Source organism: Hippocampus zosterae, chromosome 4, assembly GCF_025434085.1.
Source record: "Hippocampus zosterae strain Florida chromosome 4, ASM2543408v3, whole genome shotgun sequence".
Taxonomy (NCBI): domain Eukaryota; kingdom Metazoa; phylum Chordata; class Actinopteri; order Syngnathiformes; family Syngnathidae; genus Hippocampus; species Hippocampus zosterae.
In genome coordinates this window covers 19,337,850-19,363,235 of record NC_067454.1, presented here as the reverse complement: position 1 = coordinate 19,363,235, position 25,386 = coordinate 19,337,850, and the positions used below count along the sequence as shown (strand labels likewise).

Here is a 25,386-nt window from a genome sequence, read left to right as displayed (position 1 = left end):
CTGCACCTTCGCCGAATACGTCTCAGGACACTGTCCGCCATTGTTGTTTTAAAAAACTAAGTGGGCACAGAATTTCCAAAATCATGAGCCCTGACTGGTGGGATGACACTATTTTGAAACGTACAGCCAATAGGATACCGTTACATGTTTTCGTAATCATCCTTATTTGCATTTAATGCAAGTACAGTGTAATGTCACTAGCACTACAAGTGGGCACATTTATGGCCTTACATGTTCACTAGTAAGCGTCAAAATCATCTTACCAGTGAACTAGTGGGCACATTTATGGCCTTAAATGTTCAGTAGTAAGCGTCAAAATAATCTTATTAGTGAACTAGTGGGCGTTTTGCGGCTTACATGTTCACTAGTAAGCGTCAAAATGACCTTACTAGTGAACTAGTGAGCGTTTTGTGGCTTACATGTTCACTAGTAAGCGTCAAAATGACCTTACTAGTAAACTAGTGAGCGTTTTGTGGCTTACATGTTCACTAGTAAGCGTCAAAATGATCTTACTAGTGGACTATTGGGCGTTTTGTGGCTTACATGTTCACTAGTAAGCCTCAAAATGATCTTACTAGTGAACTAGTAGGCGATGTGTGGCTTACATGTCAACTAGTAAGCCTCAAAATGAACTTACTAGTGAACTAGTGGGCACATTTATGGCCTTACATGTTCACTAGTAAGCGTCAAAATGATCTTACTAGTGAACTAGTGGGCGTTCTGTGGCTTACATGTTCACTAGTAAGCGTCAAAATGACCTTACTAGTGAACTAGTGGGCGTTTTGTGGCTTACATGTTCACTAGTAAGCGTCAAAATGATCTTACTAGTGAACGAGTGAGCGTTTTGTGGCTGACATGTTCATAAATAAGTGTCAAAATGATCTTACTAGGGAACTAGTGGGCGTTTTGTGGCTTACATGTTCACTAGTAAGCGTCAAAATTACCTTACTAGTGAACCAGTGAGCGTTTTGTGGCTTACATGTTCACTAGTAAGCGTCAAAATGACCTTACTAGTGAACTAGTGAGCGTTTTGTGGCTTACATGTTCACTAGTAAGCGTCAAAATGATCTTACTAGTGAACTAGTGGGCGTTCTGTGGCTTACATGTTCACTAGAAGCCTCAAAATTATCTTACTAGTGAACTAGCGGGCGTTTTGTGGCTTACATGTCAACTAGTAAGCCTCAAAATGATCTTACTAGTGAACTAGTGGGCACATTTATGGCCTTACATGTTCACTAGTAAGCGTCAAAATGACCTTACTAGTGAACTAGTGGGCAATATGGAATAAATACTCAAAGGGCTTGCCAGGCAAGCCCATTGAGTATTTAAAGGGTTCAAAGGGCTTGCCTGGCAAGCCCTTTGAGTATTTATTCATCCGTGATGGTATTGTAGACCAATGAGAGCACGTCCGACAGACACGTGGACTTCCGGCGGCCAATCATGATGCATTTCGAGCCAAGCCCCAACAAAAACGGAGGAGAAAACTTTCAGACGCTTTGAAAGCTTTTGGGGTACATATTACTCTTGTTGTTACACAAAATTTTGTTTTACGATTATTTTAGGCGGTAACGTTATGGTGTAAATGTCAAATACGTGGTCAATTTATCAAGATGAAGCCTGCTTAAAAATTTGCTCCAACAATTTTGGAGATGTGTCTGACTTTGACAGCAATGGCGGCAGTTCAACGCTGACAGTCGCAGTCGGGTGCAGATTTATTTCGGCAGGACTTTCTAAAATCTGCCGTTTGCTCTGACAGTTCTCTGTCTGACAGTCACATTTTGTCTTATTACTCACAAGCTAATTGACATTTAAAAAAAGAGTTAATGTTTGGAACACGATTTTGCTCTTACTGTTTGCTGCCTTAGTTCGTTTGAAATATTCGCTTCCTGCATTACATGAAGTACATTTTTTAATATTCACAAGACTGTAACTGTGCATTATAAATAATGTCACATTTGCACTATGTTTTACTGGATCTACAACTAAACTAGGTCCTCGTTTCTGGGAGAGTCCACAGCACCTCCTGTATCACAACCATTCTGCCGGCACACCTTCAGCAGCACGATGTTTCTAACGGGAGCTGGAGGGTGATCAGCTTCATTGAAGAACAGGAGGAGGAGAGGCACAACGTTTGTCATTTGTGATATGTTTTTAGACTTTTCTCCTAACTAAAAAAACTATGTTTTGTTAATTTCTTGATATAGTTCTTGTATTTAAATATTTTAACAATCAAATATTTTTCAATTGTGTTTTAGATATTAATTGTATGAAATAAATCAGTGAAGCCCCATTCAAATTCTACTCTATCTAATCTGCTCGATCACACTGCTGTCAACCTGCTGTACCTCCAAACTCCTTGGCTTACTCGCAGTTGGAGGGTTCCCCCCGAACGGGGGGACAAATCAAGGAACCAATCCCTGCACCCCGAACGGGGTGCCCTTACGGCCGTTTTTTTTTCTTTTTTTCGGCTAACCGCCCCCTGAACCTGGCAGGGTGGCGGGCGGACCTTTTGCTCCAGGCGGGGGACATAGAGACAAATCCGGGGCCCACACAGACACTCTCACGCACGCAACAAACACACACACAACAAACTACCTGGACATGCGACATTTGCACACAACAGATTACAAGAAGACAGACATCCTTCAGATGCAACCACCACACACCACACTGGGTACACAAACATTGCACAAACATAAACGCTAGACAATACAACATAACATGGAAATGCAGACTACATCCCAAAACACCACCACGAACAACAACACCTCGTAGGACACCAACAGGCAGCAGAGCACAAACAGACCAAAACAACACACTCGCCTCACCAACACTACCCTCAAAGGCAACACGGACAGACAACTCCAACAGAGATACAACAAACACAAGACCACCCCCCCAAACCTGGACCTGCAATAGCTGCAATAGAATCATCACACGCAGACAAACCTCACTCAGATGCAACTCAACACACCCACACTGGATACACAGACATTGCTCCGGCATCACCACCCGCCAATACACAAACACGTGGACATGCAGAACACACACGCAAACAACAAACACCCCAACACCACAACCCCCGAACAACCCACAAAGAACAACACCCACCAACAAAAACAACAAACACACACTGACCATACTACAAATAAACATCAACGGCATCCAAAACAAGAAAACAGAACTAGAAGAACACGCCTCACAACAGCACGCAGACATCATCACCATACAAGAAACCAAACTAGAAAAACAACACAACACACCTCGTCTCACCAACTACACCAGCATTAGGAAAGACAGAGAACACAAGGGAGGAGGAGGACTGCTCACATACATTCACAAATCAGTCACATTCACTCCCATGAACATCCCCAACAACATTAACACCAACACTACAGAAATTCAAACCGTAAAGATTCACATAACCAACCACAAAAGACTACACATATGCAACATGTACATACCCCACAGAGATACCACCCGACCAGACCACGCCACAGAAGACACAGACATCACCAACACCTTCCAATACATAAACTCGCTGAACAACACCATTCTAACCGCAGACATCAACGCTCACTCAACACAATGGCACTCTCCCTACGACGACCACAGAGGCACCCTCATTGCAGACATACTACAGAACTCCCAACAAATCACTCTAAACGCAAACACACCTACCAGAAAACCTACAAACATCAACCAACAACCAACATCACCGGACATCACAACAGCCAGCAACAGCATCACAAACAGAACAACATGGACCACAATACACGCACTCAGTTCAGACCACCTTCCTATCAAAATCACACACAACACGCGTGCTCCTTTCCGCCTACAACAACACCTTCAAACTTACACAAATTACAGGAAAGCAGACTGGGAAGGATACACCTCTGAAATAGAATCAGCACTGGAGAACTTAACCATACCTGACAACATCCACACAGCCAACACCATGCTCACAAACCTCATACTTACAGCAGACAAACACCACATACCCCACGGAAAAATAAAAAGCAAATCACTTCTCCTACCACAACACATCAGAACACTCATCAGCCAAAGAAACGACATCAGACAACAAAACCACCAAGACCCACGCATCACAGACCTAAACAAAGAAATAGACAAACAAATCCAAAAACACAAACAAGAGCTATGGAAAGAACACTTAACGGATGCATGGAACCACAGACACAAACAATACATACTCTGGAACACAGTAACAAGACTATCTAACAAAGAACAAAAAGCACCAGAAAACACCACAATACAGTTCGGACAACACACGGCAATATCCAACAAACAGAAAGCACGAGCATTCAACAAACAATTCACCAACATAATACAACACAAAACCAACAGAACATACAGACAACTACAACGCAAAATACGAAAACTCAACACCACGCCCATAACCATCACAGAACAACAAGTCAAACAAGCACTACAACGCTCCAAAAGCAACAACTCCACAGGCCCAGACAACATAAACATCAGACATCTGAAACACCTAGGCCCCAAAGCAATAACACTACTCACACACACTTACAACACATCACTCAACACCAACACCATCCCCGCAATATGGAAGACTGCAAAAATAATCCCAATACCAAAACCCAACAAAAACCACGCACTCGGCCCATCCTACAGACCAATAGCACTACTCAGCCCAATAGCCAAAACAATGGAAAAGGTAATACTACCCTTCATTACCAACAACACTCAACTACCCTCTCACCAACACGGCTTCCGAAAACAACACTCCACAACCACAGCACTACACCACATACACAACATCATAGCCACAGGTTTCAATCAACAAAAACCACCACAACGAACAGTTGCCATAGCCCTAGACATGTCCAAAGCCTTCGACACGGTAAACCTACACACACTCACAAACAAACTCAACAACACTAACACCCCAAACATCATCATCAAATACATCTTCAACTACATAAGGGGACGCAGACAATACACTCAATACCGGGGGGAAACATCAGAACACAGAAACACGAAAACGGGGGTACCACAGGGGGGAGTACTTTCACCAACACTATTCAACATATACATGGCAGACTTACCACAACCACCTCCAAATGTACACACAGTTACATATGCAGACGACATCACCATTCTATCCACACATGTCAAACCACAACAGGCACAACAACAAGTACAAAAATATCTCCACGACATATACAACTGGACAAAACAGAACCAACTCACACTCAACGCAGACAAAACCACCACCACTCTGTTCACACCGGATCCGGCAGAATACAGCAACAGACTCACTTTACAAATAGATAACACCACCCTACCCACAGTCCGCGAACGCAAAATACTGGGATTAACATGGGACCCCAAACTCACCTTCTCAAAACACACACAACACACTCTAACCCGCGCCAAGCAATCAAACAAAATACTTAAAGCCTTAACAACCACTCACTGGGGAAAATCCAAAGAAACTATACTCACCACATACAAAGCAACCACACTCACACGCCTCGAATACGCAAACACTATATGGTCACCAACACTATCGGACACAAACAAGACAAAACTCCAGACCACACAGAACACAGCACTCAGAATAGCAACAGGATGCACACAAGACACAAACATACAACACTTGCATGAGGAAACAAAAACTCTCCCACTGAACACCCATCTAAAACTACACGCATCGCAAATCAGACAAAAAGCCCAACACCCAACCCACCCACTACACCCACTCACTCAACAACCACCACCACCCAGACAAAAGAAACAAACAATCTTCCACAACAACAACTACACACACAACAAAGACACAGCACCACAGGACACCAACAACGACACCATAAAACAGAACATGAAAGACATACACACCCACTTTGTACAAACACACTTGGACACCAGACAACACAACAAAGTAATACATGCACCAGCACCAGAAATAGACCCATCAGAGCAAGACCTACCACACAGAACCAGACAACTCCTAGCACAACTCCGAACCAACAAATCACCAGCCCTCCACTCCTACCTACACAACATTACACCGGACACACACCCAACACCACTCTGTGCGCTATGCGGCACGCAAGTGCACGACACACAACACCTGTTCACCTGCACAAACATACCCACCACACTGACTCCGGAGGACCTCTGGCGAAGCCCAAGCGGAGTGGCGGCCCTGCTCGCCCGCTGGGCGGCGGAGGGGGGTCTGGGGATCCGGGAGACGGAGTGAGGGCCCGGTCCCCCAATGTCGGGGCACGGGTGGGGTCGACAACAACAACATAAAAAAAGACTTCCCCTTTAAATATTCCTGCTGCATAATATATCTCCTTTCCTTTCGTAAAGGATGGTCAGAACCTTTCCTAAGCATTATTAAAATTTAGACGATCTTTGCTCCAGGTGCTACCGGCTCATCTCACTCGGTTAGGATAGGAAAGGAAAGTTCCTATGCCAAAATGATAATCCAAAAAGGGCCCCTGTTGGTGGATAATCAGGCCATGGGAGGTGTGAGTAAATTGTGAGGGGGTGTTGGCTGGAGCTAGAAATAATTTTGGTGTCTTGTCCCTGCAGTAGGTTCATTAAAAGAGCAACCAGTGTTTTCACCACCATGGTCGGATCTTACTCTGGAGGGTAACCCATACAGGCAGGTGGCTTGGACAAAATATTTCAACACTGTCAAAGCTGTGTTGTCTGTGCTCCAGTTGAAGGTACGTTATTAGCCTGGAATTCCCATCAATGCCGGCATGTGTCACAAACACCCACCTGTAAAACAAACATGAAAAGAATAATGATTAAATACAAGAAAACAATCAAGTTTCATATCTTGTTTGAAATATCATCTCGGTAGAGAAGGTATTGCTGTGCACTTAAGACTACATGGAGGCAATTTGGAGTTTGTGTAACTTGGATATACAAATGATAAAATTCAATTTAATCTGTGCTGTCCATACAATATGGCTTTCTAATGCTCCCACGAGTACAAATATAAGATGATCCCTTATTACCGAATGAGACGCATATGCCCATCTATGTGCCATAAACTATTGGGGAATGGCACATAGTATGTTCTTCTAGCCAGTCTGGCTCCATCTCTGGGCTGCAGCAGCTGGCTCAATACGGTTGAGGATTTCTCGAACTCTTTTTCTTTGTACTACAATACCATCAGCACGCAGGTATGCCCTCATCATCTGCAACAGGTTCATAAAACAACACAATAAAGAAAGTACACTTTCACAATGAATATAATGATATATACATGAAGGGACAAGAGTATGTAGCAGAACACTTGCTTCCGAGCCTGATCTGGGAAATTGGCTGTGCAATCTTCTGACATGCTCTTCCAGGTCAACATCATGAATGGGAGTAAATCTATTTCTGGCTGAAATCTGAAAAAACTTCATTTTTTTATGCAGGTATGAAGAGGAACAACACAACATCTCAGTGATGGCTCTCACTGTAAAGCCCTGAGTGGGGAGCAGTTCAATTTGATCACTTGTAATGTCAAGTGCTGGTCTTCCTCGTCTACCTAAAGTATGGAAATAAAAGGATTAAGGAATTCAAGCAAACGAATCACTACGTGTTTTTTATATACTGTATACAGTACAGGCATATAGACACAGATGTACATAAAAGTATATGCAGCTTCAAAACCACGAGCAGCTATTTTCTCTAACCATTTTACTCAAGAAAAAAATAATTCAAACTTATAATTGAATAACTAAAAGATCACTAGTTATTGCTTAAAAGTGTACAGCCATCGCGTTACTTAATAGTCTACTGATTTGCAGGAAAACCACTGGTATAAAACGACGTTTGACAGGGTGATAGAAGGTAAGTCACAGCAAGTCGTCAGTAAAACCCGTGTGTAGTTTGAATAAAAATACATACGAAAAACCAATGACAAAAAATGGTAGCCATTTTACCTGTGTGCAAACGATGTGCCACATGGGAACAAACACGTCCACCATTAGGAGTGGGTCCCGCAATGATGACAGATCGGAGATCTATTGGACTTTGAATCAAACTTTGAATAGTATCAGCGCTAAACTGGTCACTAACTCTTCTTAAATTAGCAATTGAAATGTTTATTGCGCGTGCTTCACTTTCACCGGCAGACCCTTGATGACAGGCACTCTCTATTGCCCTGCACCTTCGCCGAATACGTCTCAGGACACTGTCCGCCATTGTTGTTTTAAAAAACTAAGTGGGCACAGAATTTCCAAAATCATGAGCCCTGACTGGTGGGATGACACTATTTTGAAACGTACAGCCAATAGGATACCGTTACATGTTTTCGTAATCATCCTTATTTGCATTTAATGCAAGTACAGTGTAATGTCACTAGCACTACAAGTGGGCACATTTATGGCCTTACATGTTCACTAGTAAGCGTCAAAATCATCTTACCAGTGAACTAGTGGGCACATTTATGGCCTTAAATGTTCAGTAGTAAGCGTCAAAATAATCTTATTAGTGAACTAGTGGGCGTTTTGCGGCTTACATGTTCACTAGTAAGCGTCAAAATGACCTTACTAGTGAACTAGTGAGCGTTTTGTGGCTTACATGTTCACTAGTAAGCGTCAAAATGACCTTACTAGTAAACTAGTGAGCGTTTTGTGGCTTACATGTTCACTAGTAAGCGTCAAAATGATCTTACTAGTGAACTATTGGGCGTTTTGTGGCTTACATGTTCATGTTCACTAGTAAGCCTCAAAATGATCTTACTAGTGAACTAGTAGGCGATGTGTGGCTTACATGTCAACTAGTAAGCCTCAAAATGACCTTACTAGTGAACTAGTGGGCGTTTTGTGGCTTACATGTTCACTAGTAAGCGTCAAAATGACCTTACTAGTGAACTAGTGGGCGTTTTGTGGCTTACATGTTCACTAGTAAGCGTCAAAATGATCTTACTAGTGAACGAGTGAGCGTTTTGTGGCTGACATGTTCATAAATAAGTGTCAAAATGATCTTACTAGGGAACTAGTGGGCGTTTTGTGGCTTACATGTTCACTAGTAAGCGTCAAAATTACCTTACTAGTGAACCAGTGAGCGTTTTGTGGCTTACATGTTCACTAGTAAGCGTCAAAATGACCTTACTAGTGAACTAGTGAGCGTTTTGTGGCTTACATGTTCACTAGTAAGCGTCAAAATGATCTTACTAGTGAACTAGTGGGCGTTCTGTGGCTTACATGTTCACTAGAAGCCTCAAAATTATCTTACCAGTGAACTAGCGGGCGTTTTGTGGCTTACATGTCAACTAGTAAGCCTCAAAATGATCTTACTAGTGAACTAGTGGGCACATTTATGGCCTTACATGTTCACTAGTAAGCGTCAAAATGACCTTACTAGTGAACTAGTGGGCAATATGGAATAAATACTCAAAGGGCTTGCCAGGCAAGCCCATTGAGTATTTAAAGGGTTCAAAGGGCTTGCCTGGCAAGCCCTTTGAGTATTTATTCATCCGTGATGGTATTGTAGACCAATGAGAGCACGTCCGACAGACACGTGGACTTCGGGCGGCCAATCATGATGCATTTCGAGCCAAGCCCCAACAAAAACGGAGGAGAAAACTTTCAGACGCTTTGAAAGCTTTTGGGGTACATATTACTCTTGTTGTTACACAAAATTTTGTTTTACGATTATTTTAGGCGGTAACGTTATGGTGTAAATGTCAAATACGTGGTCAATTTATCAAGATGAAGCCTGCTTAAAAATTTGCTCCAACAATTTTGGAGATGTGTCTGACTTTGACAGCAATGGCGGCAGTTCAACGCTGACAGTCGCAGTCGGGTGCAGATTTATTTCGGCAGGACTTTCTAAAATCTGCCGTTTGCTCTGACAGTTCTCTGTCTGACAGTCACATTTTGTCTTATTACTCACAAGCTAATTGACATTTAAAAAAAGAGTTAATGTTTGGAACACGATTTTGCTCTTACTGTTTGCTGCCTTAGTTCGTTTGAAATATTCGCTTCCTGCATTACATGAAGTACATTTTTTAATATTCACAAGACTGTAACTGTGCATTATAAATAATGTCACATTTGCACTATGTTTTACTGGATCTACAACTAAACTAGGTCCTCGTTTCTGGGAGAGTCCACAGCACCTCCTGTATCACAACCATTCTGCCGGCACACCTTCAGCAGCACGATGTTTCTAACGGGAGCTGGAGGGTGATCAGCTTCATTGAAGAACAGGAGGAGGAGAGGCACAACGTTTGTCATTTGTGATATGTTTTTAGACTTTTCTCCTAACTAAAAAAACTATGTTTTGTTAATTTCTTGATATAGTTCTTGTATTTAAATATTTTAACAATCAAATATTTTTCAACTGTGTTTTAGATATGAATTGTATGAAATAAATCAGTGAAGCCCCATTCAAATTCTACTCTATCTAATCTGCTCGATCACACTGCTGTCAACCCGCTGTACCTCCAAACTCCTTGGCTTACTCGCAGTTGGAGGGTTCCCCCCGAACGGGGGGACAAATCAAGGAACCAATCCCTGCACCCCGAACGGGGTGCCCTTACGGCCGTTTTTTTTTTTTCGGCTAACCGCCCCCTGAACCTGGCAGGGTGGCGGGCGGACCTTTTGCTCCAGGCGGGGGACATAGAGACAAATCCGGGGCCCACACAGACACTCTCACGCACGCAACAAACACACACACAACAAACTACCTGGACATGCGACATTTGCACACAACAGATTACAAGAAGACAGACATCCTTCAGATGCAACCACCACACACCACACTGGGTACACAAACATTGCACAAACATAAACACTAGACAATACAACATAACATGGAAATGCAGACTACATCCCAAAACACCACCACGAACAACAACACCTCGTAGGACACCAACAGGCAGCAGAGCACAAACAGACCAAAACAACACACTCGCCTCACCAACACTACCCTCAAACGCAACACGGACAGACAACTCCAACAGAGATACAACAAACACAAGACCACCCCCCCAAACCTGGACCTGCAATAGCTGCAATAGAATCATCACACGCAGACAAACCTCACTCAGATGCAACTCAACACACCCACACTGGATACACAGACATTGCTCCGGCATCACCACCCGCCAATACACAAACACGTGGACATGCAGAACACACACGCAAACAACAAACACCCCAACACCACAACCCCCGAACAACCCACAAAGAACAACACCCACCAACAAAAACAACAAACACACACTGACCATACTACAAATAAACATCAACGGCATCCAAAACAAGAAAACAGAACTAGAAGAACTCGCCTCACAACAGCACGCAGACATCATCACCATACAAGAAACCAAACTAGAAAAACAACACAACACACCTCGTCTCACCAACTACACCAGCATTAGGAAAGACAGAGAACACAAGGGAGGAGGAGGACTGCTCACATACATTCACAAATCAGTCACATTCACTCCCATGAACATCCCCAACAACATTAACACCAACACTACAGAAATTCAAACCGTAAAGATTCACATAACCAACCACAAAAGACTACACATATGCAACATGTATATACCCCCCAGAGATACCACCCGACCAGACCACGCCACAGAAGACACAGACATCACCAACACCTTCCAATACATAAACTCGCTGAACAACACCATTCTAACCGCAGACATCAACGCTCACTCAACACAATGGCACTCTCCCTACGACGACCACAGAGGCACCCTCATTGCAGACATACTACAGAACTCCCAACAAATCACTCTAAACGCAAACACACCTACCAGAAAACCTACAAACATCAACCAACAACCAACATCACCGGACATCACAACAGCCAGCAACAGCATCACAAACAGAACAACATGGACCACAATACACGCACTCAGTTCAGACCACCTTCCTATCAAAATCACACACAACACGCGTGCTCCTTTCCGCCTACAACAACACCTTCAAACTTACACAAATTACAGGAAAGCAGACTGGGAAGGATACACCTCTGAAATAGAATCAGCACTGGAGAACTTAACCATACCTGACAACATCCACACAGCCAACACCATGCTCACAAACCTCATACTTACAGCAGACAAACACCACATACCCCACGGAAAAATAAAAAGCAAATCACTTCTCCTACCACAACACATCAGAACACTCATCAGCCAAAGAAACGACATCAGACAACAAAACCACCAAGACCCACGCATCACAGACCTAAACAAAGAAATAGACAAACAAATCCAAAAACACAAACAAGAGCTATGGAAAGAACACTTAACGGATGCATGGAACCACAGACACAAACAATACATACTCTGGAACACAGTAACAAGACTATCTAACAAAGAACAAAAAGCACCAGAAAACACCACAATACAGTTCGGACAACACACGGCAATATCCAACAAACAGAAAGCACGAGCATTCAACAAACAATTCACCAACATAATACAACACAAAACCAACAGAACATACAGACAACTACAACGCAAAATACGAAAACTCAACACCACGCCCATAACCATCACAGAACAACAAGTCAAACAAGCACTACAACGCTCCAAAAGCAACAACTCCACAGGCCCAGACAACATAAACATCAGACATCTGAAACACCTAGGCCCCAAAGCAATAACACTACTCACACACACTTACAACACATCACTCAACACCAACACCATCCCCGCAATATGGAAGACTGCAAAAATAATCCCAATACCAAAACCCAACAAAAACCACGCACTCGGCCCATCCTACAGACCAATAGCACTACTCAGCCCAATAGCCAAAACAATGGAAAAGGTAATACTACCCTTCATTACCAACAACACTCAACTACCCTCTCACCAACACGGCTTCCGAAAACAACACTCCACAACCACAGCACTACACCACATACACAACATCATAGCCACAGGTTTCAATCAACAAAAACCACCACAACGAACAGTTGCCATAGCCCTAGACATGTCCAAAGCCTTTGACACGGTAAACCTACACACACTCACAAACAAACTCAACAACACTAACACCCCAAACATCATCATCAAATACATCTTCAACTACATAAGGGGACGCAGACAATACACTCAATACCGGGGGGAAACATCAGAACACAGAAACACGAAAACGGGGGTACCACAGGGGGGAGTACTTTCACCAACACTATTCAACATATACATGGCAGACTTACCACAACCACCTCCAAATGTACACACAGTTACATATGCAGACGACATCACCATTCTATCCACACATGTCAAACCACAACAGGCACAACAACAAGTACAAAAATATCTCCACGACATATACAACTGGACAAAACAGAACCAACTCACACTCAACGCAGACAAAACCACCACCACTCTGTTCACACCGGATCCGGCAGAATACAGCAACAGACTCACTTTACAAATAGATAACACCACCCTACCCACAGTCCGCGAACGCAAAATACTGGGATTAACATGGGACCCCAAACTCACCTTCTCAAAACACACACAACACACTCTAACCCGCGCCAAGCAATCAAACAAAATACTTAAAGCCTTAACAACCACTCACTGGGGAAAATCCAAAGAAACTATACTCACCACATACAAAGCAACCACACTCACACGCCTCGAATACGCAAACACTATATGGTCACCAACACTATCGGACACAAACAAGACAAAACTCCAGACCACACAGAACACCGCACTCAGAATAGCAACAGGATGCACACAAGACACAAACATACAACACTTGCATGAGGAAACAAAAACTCTCCCACTGAACACCCATCTAAAACTACACGCATCGCAAATCAGACAAAAAGCCCAACACCCAACCCACCCACTACACCCACTCACTCAACAACCACCACCACCCAGACAAAAGAAACAAACAATCTTCCACAACAACAACTACACACACAACAAAGACACAGCACCACAGGACACCAACAACGACACCATAAAACAGAACATGAAAGACATACACACCCACAATTGTACAAACACACTTGGACACCAGACAACACAACAAAGTAATACATGCACCAGCACCAGAAATAGACCCATCAGAGCAAGACCTACCACACAGAACCAGACAACTCCTAGCACAACTCCAAACCAACAAATCACCAGCCCTCCACTCCTACCTACACAACATTACACCGGACACACACCCAACACAACTCTGTGCGCTATGCGGCACGCAAGTGCACGACACACAACACCTGTTCACCTGCACAAACATACCCACCACACTGACTCCGGAGGACCTCTGGCGAAACCCAAGCGGAGTGGCGGCCCTGCTCGCCCGCTGGGCGGCGGAGGGGGGTCTGGGGATCCGGGAGACGGAGTGAGGGCCCGGTCCCCCAATGTCGGGGCACGGGTGGGGTCGACAACAACAACAACAACATCAACCTGCTGTAAATAATGCCTCCATTCATGATTGTAGAAACCCCAGAACGGTAAACATGTGATTATTTTATTTTAAAATATAAGAATCCTATGTTTTGCAATTGTGCTCATTTTCATTGTATTGCACGACAAATATAATAGATGAGCCGGTTTGGGGACATCATCAACCAAGCTGCTGCTCCAATTGCAATGCGATATATTGTCCTGCTCTCCTAAATTCGCATCTACACCACAAATTATAACATCCTAACTGATTTAGCAACAACTGAAAATTCACATCATTATTTAGGGAGTTGCATAACTGTTGCATTATATGGTGCCCTATTCATTTTATTTAGTATAGCATACATATATAAAAGTGGAAAGATACTGCAGAGCTGTGCCATTACTCTTTATCTCTGTGTACATAATAAATAAACATCACCTACAGATACATTGGTAAAAATTGCTTGATTCCTTCTGTATACTGTAGATATTACGCAAATGGCGGTAAATAATTGTGAAAGCTCAGAATCAGGTTTTAAAGGGTTAATTCTTTGCTGGGTGGAGCTCTTATCATGGAGCCAATAGGAGGTGTCCTCGGGTGGTGTCCGTCCCTCATTCAGCTCGGGTCCTCCACCAGAGGCCAGGAAGCCCGAGGGCCCCGCGCAGTACCCCCGCCGCTCCCAGCACCGCACACCTCCGGACCGAGATGTCCGACGCTGGTCCCGGGATCTGTCGCAACCACCCATCCAGTCCGGGGGTCACTGCCCCGAGCGCCCCGACCACCACAGGCACGACCGCCACCCCCACCCCCCAGGCCCTCCCCAGCCCCTCCCCGAGCCCCTGGTACCCCCCGAGCCCCCCATGCTCCCCCCTCCCGATGCCTCCACCACCTGGGACCGCCACATCCACCACAACGGCCCTCCTCCGCCCCCCATCCACGACCACGACATCTGGCTGGCTCGCCACCACCATCCCGCCAGTCTGGATCCGGAAGTCCCACAGGATCCCCGCTCCGCCACCCTCCACCACCCTCGGAGGTGCCCCCCACTCCGACCCCGGGGCCCCCAGTCCACACTCCGCACAGATGCCTCGGCAGACCACGCCAGCCACCTGGCCATGGCGCTCCACGCAGGCCCCCCCTGCCAGCATCCCACACCCCGCAGCCACGTGCCGGATCGTCCCAGGCGCCTCCCCGCACAACCCACACCCCGGGTCCTGTCCGGCGCGGCACATCCGGGCCTCGACGGCTCCGGCGCCCAAGGCCCGCTCCTGAGCAGCCAGGATGAGCGCCCCTGCGCTGTCCCCCAGGCCAGTCCCCTCCAGCCACCGATAGGACTTCTTGAGATCAGCCACCTCAGCCACGGTCCGGTGGCACATCCCGCGTAGGGGCCCGCCCCACCACGATGGCCCCCCCCCCCAGCGCCCGTCCCTCCGCTCCCCACTTGGGGCAAAAAATGAGCACATAACACCATCCAGTGTGGGTCCTTGGGCAAGAGCCTTCACGCTAATGCGTACCTCATACAATGATGAGAGACAATAAAATGAATGACATGCCAGCTCAGACGTCGCCCGGCCAAACAAGGTCTGCGTCAGGTGCTGGGGAACCAGAGCACCTTGATGAAAAATGGAGCAGAGATGGGCAAGATGCAATAACATGGCTCTGTTGGAATGCTACTACTCAAGCAAGCCTAGTCAGAGAGGTTACATGGAGAGAATGTGGGCTAAATGGTTACTTCAAAACCCACAGTCACGGGTGGCCACGAAACAACTCGTAACTCAGTGTTCCAACATCCACAAACGGCAACTGCTGTCACAACTTGAGATTGATGAGGTACAACGCAGGTTCCATGGTGAGGGGCCCCAGGCTGCCAGATCAGAGGAGGAGTTCATACCAGAGTGAATGCAGATGATGAGATTGGGAGGCCAGCCCCAATGAATGAAATGCTGAGCGAGGCAGCAACTGACCTGAAAGCTAAGATCATGGCAAGAATGAAAGCTGGGAAACCTAGAATCCGATTACAACGGCTATGTGAAGTACCACCTGAAAGTCTCTTGGAAAGTGTGAATTCAGCACTGAGGGCGATCCTTACCGTAACGATCACGGAAATGAACTGATATACGCTTCAGCATCAGTGATCCTTGAGATGCTTGGCTATAAGAGCAACCATGGAAGCCATGAGATACATTACCGACCATGGAAAAGACGGTTGGAGGCTAAGATCAAGGCGGCTCGGAAAGATGTGAGTCAATTGACTGAGGTCCAGAGAGGTGTGATGAAAAGGCCGATCCTGAGAGGTACATCCAGATGACCATATATGAAGCACTCGAAACAAAGGCTCCAAGCCTTGTCCAGCCGCCTAAAGCGGTACACGAAAGAGAATGAGGCCAGACGAATAAACAGGCTGTTTGCAACACAACCTGCGAAAGTGTACGCTCAGTGGCAGGGTCCTAACAACAGAGCTGATCCACCAAGACTGGAAACTGAAAGGTACTGGGGAGGCAGATGGGAGAAGGAGGTTGCACATAACAGCAGTGCACAATGGCTGGTCACCCAAAGAGAGGAGCACAGACACCTCCCTGAACAGAACCCAATTACCATAACAGTGGCAGACATAAAGGAAATAGTCTCAATTATGAAGAACTGGACAGCACCAGGCCCGGACATGGTCCACACTTACTGGCTAAAGAGACTCACAGCACTCCATGAGCGCCCAGCAGCACAAATGAACCAGCTGCCTAGGGATGGGACTCAGCCAGGATGGCTAACCGAAGGGCGAACGATCCTTATCATGAAAGATCCCTCAAAGGGTGCAGTCGCATCCAACTATCGGCCAATAACCTGTCCCTCCACAATTTTGGAAGCTCATGTTGCGGCTAAGATAAGTGCACACATGGATCAATACATGAGCGAAGCACGGAAGGGCATTGGTAGAGATACCAGGGGAGCCAAACATCAGCTCCTGGTTGACAGAACAGTCGCACAAGACTGCAGGTCCCGATGTACCAACCTGTGCACAGCCTGGATTGATTAAAAGAAAGCCTATGACTCGATGCCACATACATGGATCACTGAATGCTTGGATGTGTATAAGGTGAACAGGACCCTAAGAGCCTTCGTTGCGAACTTGATGAGGATGTGGAAAACCACACTTGAAGCCAATGGCAAGCCACTTACCCAAGTGTCCATCAAATGTGGCATATACCAAGGTGATGCACTCTCCCCATTGCTGTTCTGCATAGGACTGAACTCCCTAAGCCAAGTAATCACCAAGACAGGCTATGGATACAGCCTCAGAAATGAAGCTACGATCAGTCACCTCCTCTACATGGATGACATAAAGCTGTATGCTAAGAGTGAAAGGGACATAGACTCCCTGATCCACACAACCAGGATCTACAGCAGCGACATCGGGATGTGATAGTCGGATGGTGACTAAGAGAGGAACGGTAGTCCGGACTGAAGGGGTCTCACTCCCCGAAGGAACAATAGCAGACATTGAGGACAGCTACAAGTACCTCGGTGTACCACAAGCCAATGGCAACCTTGAACTGGCAACAAGGAAAGCGGCTGGGGACTAGTGAGTGTGAGAGCCACTGTCCAGGATGAAACATCCAAGCTCCATGAATACATCAAGGAGAAGGCTCCAACGGATGACGTACTCAGAGAATGTCTCAGACAATGGGCAACAGAGGATGAGGCGCTGGAAGAGGGACCATCATCGGAGGACAAGCCCCTACACGGGATGTACCACCGGACCATAACTGAAGTGGCCGATCTCAAGAATTCCCATCAGTGGCTAGAGAGGGCTGGCCTGAAGGACAGTACAGAGGCACTCATCCTGGCTGCTCAGGAGCAGGCCCTGAGCACTAGAGCCATTGAGGCCCAGATATACCACACCAGACAAGACCCAAGGTGTAGGTTGTGCAAAGAGGCACCTGAGACGATCTAACACATAACTGCAGGGTGTAAGGTGCTGGCAGGGAAAGCCTATATGGAACGTCATAACCAGGTGGCTGGCATAGTCTACCGAAACATCTGTGCGGAGTACGGACTGGAAACCCCAAGGTCAAAATGGGAAACACCTCCGAAGGTGGTGGAGAATGACAGAGCGAAGATCCTATGGGACTTCCAGATCCAGACTGACAAGATGGTAATGGCGAACCAACCAGATATCCTGATGATAGATAAAGGGCAGAGGAAAGCCGTTGTAGTGGATGTAGCGGTCCCAAGTGCTGGAAACATCAGAAAGAAGGAACACGAGAAACTCGAGAAATCCCAAGGGCTCAGAGAGGAGCTGGAGAGAGCCTGGAAGGTAAAGGGGACAGTCGTGCCTGTGGTGGTCGGAGCACTCGGGGCAGTGACCCCCAAACTAGATGATGAGTGGTTGCAACAGATCCCGGGAACAACATCGGACATCTCAGTCCAGAAATGTGCAGTGCTGGGAACGGCAAGGATACTGCGCAGAACCCTCAAGCTTCCTGGCCTCTGGTAGAGGACCCCAGCTGAATGAGGGATGGACACCACCTGAGGGGTGAGACGAGGATTTTTTTTATAGATATACAGTAGATACACATTCACTCCCATGAACATCCCCAACAACATTAACACCAACAGTACAGAAATTCAAACCGTAAAGATTCACATAACCAACCACAAAAGACTACACATATGCAACATGTATATACCCCCCAGAGATACCACCCGACCAGACCACGCCACAGAAGACACAGACATCACCAACACCTTCCAATACATAAACTCGCTGAACAACACCATTCTAACCGCAGACATCAACGCTCACTCAACACAATGGCACTCTCCCTACGACGACCACAGAGGCACCCACATTGCAGACATACTACAAAACTCCCAACAAATCACTCTAAACGCAAACACACCCACCAGAAAACCTACAAACATCAACCAACAACCAACATCACCGGACATCACAACAGCCAGCAACAGCATCACAAACAGAACAACATGGACCACAATACACGCACTCAGTTCAGACCACCTTCCTATCAAAATCACACACAACACGCGTGCTCCTTTCCGCCTACAACAACACCTTCAAACTTACACAAATTACAGGAAAGCAGACTGGGAAGGATACACCTCTGAAATAGAATCAGCACTGGAGAACATAACCATACCTGACAACATCCACACAGCCAACACCATGCTCACAAACCTCATACTTACAGCAGACAAACACCACATACCCCACGGAAAAATAAAAAGCAAATCACTTCTCCTACCACAACACATCAGAACACTCATCAGCCAAAGAAACGACATCAGACAACAAAACCACCAAGACCCACGCATCACAGACCTAAACAAAGAAATAGACACACAAATCCAAAAACACAAACAAGAGCTATGGAAAGAACACTTAACGGATGCATGGAACCACAGACACAAACAACACATACTCTGGAACACAGTAACAAGACTATCAAACAAAGAACAAAAAGCACCAGAAAACACCACAATACAGTTCGGACAACACACGGCAATATCCAACAAACAGAAAGCACGAGCATTCAACAAACAATTCACCAACATAATACAACACAAAACCAACAGAACATACAGACAACTACAACGCAAAATACGAAAACTCAACACCACGCCCATAACCATCACAGAACAACAAGTCAAACAAGCACTACAACGCTCCAAAAGCAACAACTCCACAGGCCCAGACAACATAAACATCAGACATCTGAAACACCTAGGCCCCAAAGCAATAACACTACTCACACACACTTACAACACATCACTCAACACCAACACCATCCCCGCAATATGGAAGACTGCAAAAATAATCCCAATACCAAAACCCAACAAAAACCACGCACTCGGCCCATCTTACAGACCAATAGCACTACTCAGCCCAATAGCCAAAACAATGGAAAAGGTAATACTACCCTTCATTACCAACAACACTCAACTACCCTCTCACCAACACGGCTTCCGAAAACAACACTCCACAACCACAGCACTACACCACATACACAACATCATAGCCACAGGTTTCAATCAACAAAAACCACCACAACGAACAGTTGCCATAGCCCTAGACATGTCCAAAGCCTTTGACACGGTAAACCTACACACACTCACAAACAAACTCAACAACACTAACACCCCAAACATCATCATCAAATACATCTTCAACTACATAAGGGGACGCAGACAATACACTCAATACCGGGGGGAAACATCAGAACACAGAAACACGAAAACGGGGGTACCACAGGGGGGAGTACTTTCACCAACACTATTCAACATATACATGGCAGACTTACCACAACCACCTCCAAATGTACACACAGTTACATATGCAGACGACATCACCATTCTATCCACACATGTCAAACCACAACAGGCACAACAACAAGTACAAAAATATCTCCACGACATATACAACTGGACAAAACAGAACCAACTCACACTCAACGCAGACAAAACCACCACCACTCTGTTCACACCGGATCCGGCAGAATACAGCAACAGACTCACTTTACAAATAGATAACACCACCCTACCCACAGTCCGCGAACGCAAAATACTGGGATTAACATGGGACCCCAAACTCACCTTCTCAAAACACACACAACACACTCTAACCCGCGCCAAGCAATCAAACAAAATACTTAAAGCCTTAACAACCACTCACTGGGGAAAATCCAAAGAAACTATACTCACCACATACAAAGCAACCACACTCACACGCCTCGAATACGCAAACACTATATGGTCACCAACACTATCGGACACAAACAAGACAAAACTCCAGACCACACAGAACACCGCACTCAGAATAGCAACAGGATGCACACAAGACACAAACATACAACACTTGCATGAGGAAACAAAAACTCTCCACTGAACACCCATCTAAAACTACACGCATCGCAAATCAGACAAAAAGCCCAACACCCAAACCACCCACTACACCCACTCACTCAACAACCACCACCACCCAGACAAAAGAAACAAACAATCTTCCACAACAACAACTACACACACAACAAAGACAGAGCACCACAGGACACCAACAACGACACCATAAAACAGAACATGAAAGACATACACACCCACTTTGTACAAACACACTTGGACACCAGACAACACAACAAAGTAATACATGCACCAGCACCAGAAATAGACCCATCAGAGCAAGACCTACCACACAGAACCAGACAACTCCTAGCACAACTCCGAACCAACAAATCACCAGCCCTCCACTCCTACCTACACAACATTACACCGGACACACACCCAACACCACTCTGTGCGCTATGCGGCACGCAAGTGCACGACACACAACACCTGTTCACCTGCACAAACATACCCACCACACTGACTCCGGAGGACCTCTGGCGAAACCCAAGCGGAGTGGCGGCCCTGCTCGCCCGCTGGGCGGCGGAGGGGGGTCTGGGGATCCGGGAGACGGAGTGAGGGCCCGGTCCCCCAATGTCGGGGCACGGGTGGGGTCGACAACAACAACAACAACAACATAAAAAAAGACTTCCCCTTTAAATATTCCTGCTGCATAATATATCTCCTTTCCTTTCGTAAAGGATGGTCAGAACCTTTCCTAAGCATTATTAAAATTTAGACGATCTTTGCTCCAGGTGCTACCGGCTCATCTCACTCGGTTAGGATAGGAAAGGAAAGTTCCTATGCCAAAATGATAATCCAAAAAGGGCCCCTGTTGGTGGATAATCAGGCCATGGGAGGTGTGAGTAAATTGTGAGGGGGTGTTGGCTGGAGCTAGAAATAATTTTGGTGTCTTGTCCCTGCAGTAGGTTCATTAAAAGAGCAACCAGTGTTTTCACCACCATGGTCGGATCTTACTCTGGAGGGTAACCCATACAGGCAGGTGGCTTGGACAAAATATTTCAACACTGTCAAAGCTGTGTTGTCTGTGCTCCAGTTGAAGGTACGTTATTAGCCTGGAATTCCCATCAATGCCGGCATGTGTCACAAACACCCACCTGTAAAACAAACATGAAAAGAATAATGATTAAATACAAGAAAACAATCAAGTTTCATATCTTGTTTGAAATATCATCTCGGTAGAGAAGGTATTGCTGTGCACTTAAGACTACATGGAGGCAATTTGGAGTTTGTGTAACTTGGATATACAAATGATAAAATTCAATTTAATCTGTGCTGTCCATACAATATGGCTTTCTAATGCTCCCACGAGTACAAATATAAGATGATCCCTTATTACCGAATGAGACGCATATGCCCATCTATGTGCCATAAACTATTGGGGAATGGCACATAGTATGTTCTTCTAGCCACAGTCTGGCTCCATCTCTGGGCTGCAGCAGCTGGCTCAATACGGTTGAGGATTTCTCGAACTCTTTTTCTTTGTACTACAATACCATCAGCACGCAGGTATGCCCTCATCATCTGCAACAGGTTCATAAAACAACACAATAAAGAAAGTACACTTTCACAATGAATATAATGATATATACATGAAGGGACAAGAGTATGTAGCAGAACACTTGCTTCCGAGCCTGATCTGGGAAATTGGCTGTGCAATCTTCTGACATGCTCTTCCAGGTCAACATCATGAATGGGAGTAAATCTATTTCTGGCTGAAATCTGAAAAAACTTCATTTTTTTATGCAGGTATGAAGAGGAACAACACAACATCTCAGTGATGGCTCTCACTGTAAAGCCCTGAGTGGGGAGCAGTTCAATTTGATCACTTGTAATGTCAAGTGCTGGTCTTCCTCGTCTACCTAAAGTATGGAAATAAAAGGATTAAGGAATTCAAGCAAACGAATCACTACGTGTTTTTTATATACTGTATACAGTACAGGCATATAGACACAGATGTACATAAAAGTATATGCAGCTTCAAAACCACGAGCAGCTATTTTCTCTAACCATTTTACTCAAGAAAAAAATAATTCAAACTTATAATTGAATAACTAAAAGATCACTAGTTATTGCTTAAAAGTGTACAGCCATCGCGTTACTTAATAGTCTACTGATTTGCAGGAAAACCACTGGTATAAAACGACGTTTGACAGGGTGATAGAAGGTAAGTCACAGCAAGTCGTCAGTAAAACCCGTGTGTAGTTTGAATAAAAATACATACGAAAAACCAATGACAAAAAATGGTAGCCATTTTACCTGTGTGCAAACGATGTGCCACATGGGAACAAACACGTCCACCATTAGGAGTGGGTCCCGCAATGATGACAGATCGGAGATCTATTGGACTTTGAATCAAACTTTGAATAGTATCAGCGCTAAACTGGTCACTAACTCTTCTTAAATTAGCAATTGAAATGTTTATCGCGCGTGCTTCACTTTCACCGGCAGACCCTTGATGACAGGCACTCTCTATTGCCCTGCACCTTCGCCGAATACGTCTCAGGACACTGTCCGCCATTGTTGTTTTAAAAAACTAAGTGGGCACAGAATTTCCAAAATCATGAGCCCTGACTGGTGGGATGACACTATTTTGAAACGTACAGCCAATAGGATACCGTTACATGTTTTCGTAATCATCCTTATTTGCATTTAATGCAAGTACAGTGTAATGTCACTAGCACTACAAGTGGGCACATTTATGGCCTTACATGTTCACTAGTAAGCGTCAAAATCATCTTACCAGTGAACTAGTGGGCACATTTATGGCCTTAAATGTTCAGTAGTAAGCGTCAAAATAATCTTATTAGTGAACTAGTGGGCGTTTTGCGGCTTACATGTTCACTAGTAAGCGTCAAAATGACCTTACTAGTGAACTAGTGAGCGTTTTGTGGCTTACATGTTCACTAGTAAGCGTCAAAATGACCTTACTAGTAAACTAGTGAGCGTTTTGTGGCTTACATGTTCACTAGTAAGCGTCAAAATGATCTTACTAGTGAACTATTGGGCGTTTTGTGGCTTACATGTTCACTAGTAAGCCTCAAAATGATCTTACTAGTGAACTAGTAGGCGATGTGTGGCTTACATGTCAACTAGTAAGCCTCAAAATGAACTTACTAGTGAACTAGTGGGCACATTTATGGCCTTACATGTTCACTAGTAAGCGTCAAAATGATCTTACTAGTGAACTAGTGGGCGTTTTGTGGCTTACATGTTCACTAGTAAGCGTCAAAATGACCTTACTAGTGAACTAGTGGGCGTTTTGTGGCTTACATGTTCACTAGTAAGCGTCAAAATGATCTTACTAGTGAACGAGTGAGCGTTTTGTGGCTGACATGTTCATAAATAAGTGTCAAAATGATCTTACTAGGGAACTTGTGGGCGTTTTGTGGCTTACATGTTCACTAGTAAGCGTCAAAATTACCTTACTAGTGAACCAGTGAGCGTTTTGTGGCTTACATGTTCACTAGTAAGCGTCAAAATGACCTTACTAGTGAACTAGTGAGCGTTTTGTGGCTTACATGTTCACTAGTAAGCGTCAAAATGATCTTACTAGTGAACTAGTGGGCGTTCTGTGGCTTACATGTTCACTAGAAGCCTCAAAATTATCTTACTAGTGAACTAGCGGGCGTTTTGTGGCTTACATGTCAACTAGTAAGCCTCAAAATGATCTTACTAGTGAACTAGTGGGCACATTTATGGCCTTACATGTTCACTAGTAAGCGTCAAAATGACCTTACTAGTGAACTAGTGGGCAATATGGAATAAATACTCAAAGGGCTTGCCAGGCAAGCCCATTGAGTATTTAAAGGGTTCAAAGGGCTTGCCTGGCAAGCCCTTTGAGTATTTATTCATCCGTGATGGTATTGTAGACCAATGAGAGCACGTCCGACAGACACGTGGACTTCCGGCGGCCAATCATGATGCATTTCGAGCCAAGCCCCAACAAAAACGGAGGAGAAAACTTTCAGACGCTTTGAAAGCTTTTGGGGTACATATTACTCTTGTTGTTACACAAAATTTTGTTTTACGATTATTTTAGGCGGTAACGTTATGGTGTAAATGTCAAATA

At 45.0% G+C, this 25,386-nt stretch overlaps 1 protein-coding gene across 1 annotated transcript in view; it reads right to left on the bottom strand.

Moving 5' to 3' along the window:
• The window catches only part of LOC127599375 (vascular endothelial growth factor D-like), a 449,921-nt gene that overhangs the window by 200,181 nt on the left and 224,354 nt on the right, over positions 1 to 25,386 (bottom strand). The window lies entirely within an intron of this gene.